The following is a 7,615-nucleotide window of genomic DNA, read 5'->3' as shown; positions in this document are numbered from 1 at the left end:
AGCTACATTCATTATACTTTCGATTGAGGTTCCATTTTGTTCGGGTAATATACTTCATTAATTGTTTTTCCATTCATGACTGGCTAATAGTTTAAAGACACTCTGTTTCTGAAACAAAGATAAAACTAAAACCAAACTTTCAAGACTAATTACCGCTGACGTCATCATGGTTTCTTAGTGTTTTTTTTTTTCATTGTACGCCTAGTCTTCAGTATCCATTGTGTTTCCCAGGGTAGAGAAACGGAACTACGCGCCTTGGGCGTTAGGATTTCTCCATCTTCCGGTCCAAGCAGATTTCTTTGTGATCGTAGATCACGTGACCAGCATAAGAGCACGCGGGCAGATAGGTAGGTAGGTGGATGCACTGGTGTGTATACACCAGGACAAGCTTCTCACGTTCGGATCTCGCGCTGCGTGCTTGAGACATCAGGTGGCCCGCCTGCTCGGCGTCCTCGTATGCCCTTGTCCCGCCATTATTTGGATTTTTTTTTATAGTTAAGTAGTATTCTTGTAATGCAAGATGAATGCAAGTTTATTAAAATTATTTTTATATGATCAACCGTTTCTTCAAGAAAAATAACTCGATTTCTAAACACTGTTCCAAATACGCGTAATTTACTGGTTTAATGACGAAGGTTTGAGTCTACTGCTATGAGTCATTGTGCCGATGGACGTTCGTGAGCAAAGTTATAGTTGTAGAATATATCTTCGACAACACGAACGATGTTTCTTGAAAGCCAAAGCTTGCAAGTGACTTCTTCTGCTGGATTGTAGATACTGACCCACGTGGTAAGATTTATTAACTATTTTTTACAGTCAATATAGACTAATTCTGTAAGTAAGATGTATTACATAATTTTTCATCGTAGATATCAACCCATGATGTAAGTAAAATGTACATTATTTCATCGTAAATGTCAGCCCGTGATGTAAGTAAAACGTACATTATTTCTTCGTAAATATCAGCCCGTGATGTAAGTAAAATGTACATTATTTCTTCGTAAATATCAGCCCGTGATGTAAATAAAATGTACATTATTTCATCGTAAATATCAGCCCGTGATGTAAGTAAAATGTACATTATTTCATCGTAAATATCAGCCCGTGATGTAAGTAAAATGTACATTATTTCTTCGTAAATATCAGCCCGTGATGTAAGTAAAACGTACATTATTTCTTCGTAAATATCAGCCCCTGATGTAAATAAAATGTACATTATTTCCTCGTAGATATCAGCCCGTGATGTAAGTAAAATGTACATTATTTCATCGTAAATGTCAGCCCGTGATGTAAGTAAAACGTACATTATTTCATCGTAAATATCAGCCCGCGATGTAAGTAAAATGTACATCATTTCATCGTAAATATCAGCCCGTGATGTAAGTAAAATGTACATTATTTCATCGTAAATGTCAGCCCGTGATGTAAGTAAAACGTACATTATTTCATCGTAAATATCAGCCCGCGATGTAAGTAAAATGTACATTATTTCATCGTAAATGTCAGCCCGTGATGTAAGTAAAACGTACATTATTTCATCGTAGATATCAATCCGTGATGTAAGTAAAATGTACATTATTTCATCGTAAATGTCAGCCCGTGATGTAAGTAAAACGTACATTATTTCATCGTAGATATCAATCCGTGATGTAAGTAAAATGTACATTATTTCATCGTAGATATCAGCCCGTGATGTAAGTAAAATGTACATTAGTTCCTTGTAAATATCAGCCGGTGATGTAAGTAAAATGTACATTATTTCATCGTAGATATTGGCCCATGAGGTAAGCAAGGTGTATTAAACATTGGTTCATATAACAGAAATAACCTACACCTACAAAAAAATTATTCTAACTGGAAAATAAAATACAGTTTGGACATTATCAACAAAATTAAAACGGAAGTACAAAATACAGACTGAACAAAATTAAAACGGAAGTACAAAATACAGACTGAACACGTTTCCCTTCACTTTTTGTATTAACAGAATATTTTCTTACACATTTGAAGAATAGCAGTTGAATACATATTGCTGTAGTTGTAACAACCAAACAAGATGAACATAGCAATATAATAAGGCTTCATTTTTGGTAAGAATATCATATGATAAACAGCTAAACATGAGCATTTAAACTGTATTCGAACGTTACACAGTGGGGTTAAGAACATAAAAACTGGAATAAAAACATAAACCATTGAATCGACTTTGAAACATTTTAAAACTTTATTTCACTTAGAAAACAAGTCATAAGAATGAACATTGATTCGATGTGTAACCAATGGTCATTTAGAGTTTTCTGTGGTTTTTTACGGTTAAATTTTTGATATTATTATTAAATGTTTCTTATTTTGCATCATTTTGGTACAAATATTTCCAGACTGGTTTCACGAAAACGGATGGCATAAAAAAATGTTATAACTTCGCATTAGTTTTCTTTTGATAATGTTTCTTACACACGTATTATTAATTCAGTTATGGAAATTATAACTTTGACAGAAGAAACAGAAAGTGACAGTTTGAGTTAGAGAGTAATCTACAGGTTTAGAGTTGAAGCCTTTTTTTTCTTTAGACAAAAAGCAGTCTGTATTATCTTTCTTGGTTTATTGGTTTATACAGTTATCAAAACATCGGTATTGTGCTTTAGTGAAATGTTCGTCTCTTGAAAACGAACGTTAACATTATTGTATTTTACACATCCAGAAACATTTAGCTAAGGCTCATAAAGATATTTATATAAAAATGTACATTTTCTACGTATCATTAGCTGTTTGCCATGATACGTTGCATAGATAAAGGGCGGGACAAGCGCATACATAGAAGTTCTTAACAAATTCGTATAATTAAAATAATTGCTAATTTTACTTCCCCTCAAAAAATAAATCTTATTAATCACGTGTTTTACAAATTAATACATGTGTTCCTCTCTCCAATGCTATCAATCATGTGTTTCACAAACTAATATCCACATTCTTCTCTCCAGTCTTATTAATCACGTGTTATACAACCTAAAGCATGTGACTCTCAATCAATCTAATCATATACTCTACAACTTGCGACTCCTAATCTTATCAATCATGTGTTCTACAACCTACCGTTTGTGACTCTCAATCTTATCAAACATGTGTTGTACAACCTACAGTTTGTGACCCTCAATCTTATCAAACATGTGTTCTACAACTTACAGTTTGTGACTCTCAATCTTATCAAACATGTGTTCTACAGCGTACAGTTTGTGACTCTCAATCTTATCAAACGTGTTCTACAACCTACAGTTTGTGACTCTCAATCTTATCAAACATGCGTTCTACAACATACAGTTTGTGACTCTCAATCTTATCAAACATGCATTCTATAATCTACCGTTTGTGACTCTCAATCTCATCAAACGTGTTCTACAACTACAGTTTGTGACTCTTAATCTTATCAAACGTATTCTACAACCTACAGTTTGTGGCTCTCAATTTTATTGTTCTACAATCTACAGTTTGTGACTCTCAATTTTATTGTTCTACAACCTACAGTTTGTGACTCTCAATTTTATTGTTCTACAACCTACAGTTTGTGACTCTTAATCTTATCAAACGTATTCTACAACCTACAGTTTGTGACTCTCAATCTTATCAAACATATGTTCTACAACCTACAGTTTGTGACTCTTAATCTTATCAAACGTATTCTACAACCTACAGATTGTGACTCTCAATCTTATCAAACATATGTTCTACAATCTACAGTTTGCGATTTTCAATCTTATTAAACATGTGTTATACAACTTACACTCTGTGACTTTGTCTTCAATCTTTTTCTTCAGAATGTTTCTGATCTTCACAGAGATAATGAAAAACAACACTATGAACTGTTTCTAAAGCTGTTAATGGTGAGAATTTGGTTAATGCTAGTTGGTTGAAGAAAAAAGTCATTAATTTCCATGATTATAGTTTTCTTTAGCAACAATGAATAAAACTAAGTTCAACGTTTATAAATTCAGTCCAGTTGATTATTAACTCTTTTGTTTATTCCAAGTGCGGAACATTTTGCTTTGGGAGTTTTGTTATAATATTACAGTTTTTGCAGCATAATGTCAAACCAATAAAAGAGGTTGACTGTGATTTTATGTAAGAATCTTTTTCTTCATACCTCCTTACAAATTCGTGATTTAGTAGCTCTCAAAAACTGTTTGGGCGACAATTTTAGACCTGCTTTCTCTCATTCACGTAATTTATCTTGATAGGCGCACATGCAGCGCACGCTTTACAGGTGTCTAGTGTTCAAATCTGATGTGGGTTAGATCTTTGGACTTATTGAACATTCACTGGTTTATTTTTCTGGAATGGTAGTGATGGAGCCTTTCGTATAAGGCAAAGCATAGACGATCCAATTAGTTTTATGATTTATTGTGGCTACACTATGGTATATAGTTGCTGTATTTCTATGTTTGAAATTAAGCATAAAACTATACAATGGGTCATCTGTGTTCTGCCCATCACAGGTATCGAAATCCAGTTTCTAGCGTTGTAATTCCGCAGGCATACCGCTGTGCCACTGGAGGGGGGGATATACAGTTGAAGAACTAAAGCAGTAAATTTCGGATAAACTCTCAGGATTTACATCCAAACTTCTGTGAAAGTACTTTATCGTCATGAAGATGTGTGGCAGTCATACAAGGTGGCGTTAGTATCTTGCCAGTGAATGCAATGAAGTGGGATGGACAACAAAATTGAGGGGTTGCACTCTACACCTCGTAGACGCACATGCTTTAGGAACTGAACCATCTTTAACAATGAGTACTGTTCGTTGAGTGCGAGAACCACTGAGAGACTAAGACACATTTTGGAGTGTCTTAAGCCCCAGTAAACGTTTCCTTACCGCCTGCCATGATATCTATACAATATATAATATAACCACTGAAATACTCCGTTATTCCCCTGTAATATATTGTATACGTAATTGAGCTAAATACAACTTTGTTAATATGCCATAATTTGTACGGCACAACACACAAACGTACAAACGAATTTCGTATCGTATGCGCCCTACAGTACAATGCAGGAAAAAAGGTTAATGTTACAAGTAAATTATACACACGGAATGAAACATTTTACACTAGACATAATACAGACTATAAGTACGTAATATCAGTAGAAACGTGGTACCTTCAAATAAATATTCTGATAATTTTTACTAGTTACCTATTTTATAATTCACACAATAAAAAGTACTAATAAAAGGAAAATAATACACTTAATAAAATATCTTAATCATTTTCAGGGTTATTAATTTATCATATACCAATTGTGTTTCGCAAGTAGAATACTATACGACGCGAGTAAAGTGAGCTATTAACTTGCTCCAAAGATTTTACACAAAATCCACAAAAAAGACGATCAATACATCGATGCCAAATGATGAAATGATTGCCCTTTATTGTTTAAAGTGAACCATATCCATTCTGTGAAATGCCGCTTCCGATTAGTCAGTACTCAAAAGAGCAGCTGATAACGAGCCGCGTTTCATGTGGTTGAAATCACGTTCGCGCACGTAGCTTTACGTTATGTTGCACGTGACGTAGGCACTAACCGCATCTTTTTTCTTTTTTGTATATAGCAGACGAACTTTACAAGTCTTTTATGCACGATGTTGAATAAAAGACACAATAATTAAAAAAAGTCGAAAACAATTCGTAATAAATAGCTCAAAGTGTAGGATTTCGTCAAGAAAATTGTAGGGAACGGAAGTAAGGTAAGTTATGATGAAGTAAGAGTACTAAATCATCAACAATAAGTGTGACCTGATGATAATGTATCAAGTCTATGTCTAGGGGCCCGAAAGTAGAAAGGGAAGAAGGCAATTGGGAATTAATTAAAACTGTAAAAAAGTATGACACGATGTTTCTTATTGACCTGTTATTACTGTTCTGTTTTGTTTTGATTTTGTATAAACTTTTTCTAGTGTAAATACAGTCGTGCTAATTTCATTGTAAAAAATGTTAGGCTAAAACCTACATTGTAATTTTTACTGCTCACTGTACTAATTATCCTGCAGCTCACTCTCCAAAGAAGTGTAACATTTAATTAACTAAGATAAAACAACAACTAAAACTGTCTAAAACTGTTTCCATGATTTAAACTTTCTTCCTACAAGCAAATTGTCTTTTACTTCTATTTTCATGTAGGCCTATGTTCTTTTTTCCAGACTGCAGAGATAGCCCCGCTTGATGTTCTGTTCAATTCCTGGTGCCATGGCCCAGTGTGTTAAGGCGTTCGACTCGTAATCCGAGGGTTGCGGGTTCAAATCCCGGTCGCGCTAAACATGCTAGCCTTTTCAGCCGTGGGGGCGTTATAATGTTACGGTCAATCCCACTATTCGTTGGTAAAAGAGTGGCCCAAGAGTTGGCGGTGGGTGGTGATGACTAGCTGCTTTCCCTCTAGTCTTACACTGCTAAATCAGGGACGGCTAGCGTAGATAGCCCTCGAATAGTTTTGTGCGAAATTCAAAAAGCAAAAAAAAAAAACAATCTATTCCTGGTCAATCTTTTAGCAAATAAATTGTACCGTACTAAAATGTACAAAACTTAGTGTAAGTATTGTTTTTAAATGTAGAACAAATTTTAGTTTGTTATAAGGTTAATGCAAGTGAGCATTTTTTGAAGCAAGTAAAATGTTATCTTTACTTGAAATAGGTGCAAGTATTTATTATTATTACTTCCTATTTTTTAATTTCGAACAGTTATTTTACATAGTAAAGATACGTAGAAAGAACAAATACCCATATGTAAATATTCAGGGAACTCTATCACGATAATCCAACTATGGAGTTGGTTTATCGTTCTACGGAATGCTTACTTCATAGGTGTCGGACCTTAGTGATTATCATTAAATATAAAGAACAATGAACGGTGATTGGACTAAAATCATAGGTCTACAACTAAGGCCTCTGACGTTTTTGTGACCTTTATTTGAAAGTATAATTAATTAGCTTTGTATAACAATAATAAATAATTATTAAGCGAACTTTCGATAATATAAATTTCAATTACGACCTGCTATCAGACGATTATTCTACACTACTTTCACACGGAACCAACGAGAAAGAAAAACGTGAGGTTTAAATTAGTCGACATTTTATTCCGGGCGTTGATTTCGCTGATGTGACCCTGTGTTTAATTATAGTTTGCAGGCGTTGATTTCGCTGCCTTCCTCCAAATGTGAACGTGTGTTTAATTGTAATTTGTTTTTTTTTTTTTTATTTCGCGCAAAGCTAAACGAGAGCTATCTGCGCTAGCCGTCCCTAATTTTACAGTGTAAGGCAAGAGAGAAGGCAGCTGGTCATCACCACCCACCGCCAACTCTTAGGCTACTCTTTAACGAGCGAATAGTGCAATTGACTGACACTTATAACGCCCCCACGGCTGAAAGGGCGAGCATGTTTGGTGCTTAATTGTAGTAAACAAGTATAATATTATAAAATCAAAAGTGTATCTCACTTATAGGCAACTCAAAAGAAGTAAGATAACCAGAAAGCCTATTGAAATACTCGCAAGCATTTTTTACGTCCACGCCTTAATTGTATGATATATAGACGCACGAAAGAATCAGCAAGAGAGATGATGTGGAC

At 34.6% G+C, this 7,615-nt stretch overlaps 1 protein-coding gene across 1 annotated transcript in view; it reads left to right on the top strand.

The window, feature by feature from the left end:
* Window positions 1-409: 409 nt before the first annotated feature.
* Window positions 410-7,615, top strand: part of LOC143251897 (uncharacterized) — a 103,717-nt gene continuing 96,511 nt past the window's right edge. The window contains exon 1 of the mRNA XM_076503233.1: window positions 410-789. The gene's annotated coding sequence lies outside the window, so the exon portion shown is untranslated. The remainder of the gene's footprint in view (window positions 790-7,615) is intronic.

This window comes from Tachypleus tridentatus, chromosome 1, assembly GCF_004210375.1.
Source record: "Tachypleus tridentatus isolate NWPU-2018 chromosome 1, ASM421037v1, whole genome shotgun sequence".
Taxonomy (NCBI): domain Eukaryota; kingdom Metazoa; phylum Arthropoda; class Merostomata; order Xiphosura; family Limulidae; genus Tachypleus; species Tachypleus tridentatus.
This window is presented reverse-complemented; position numbering and strand designations above follow the sequence as displayed.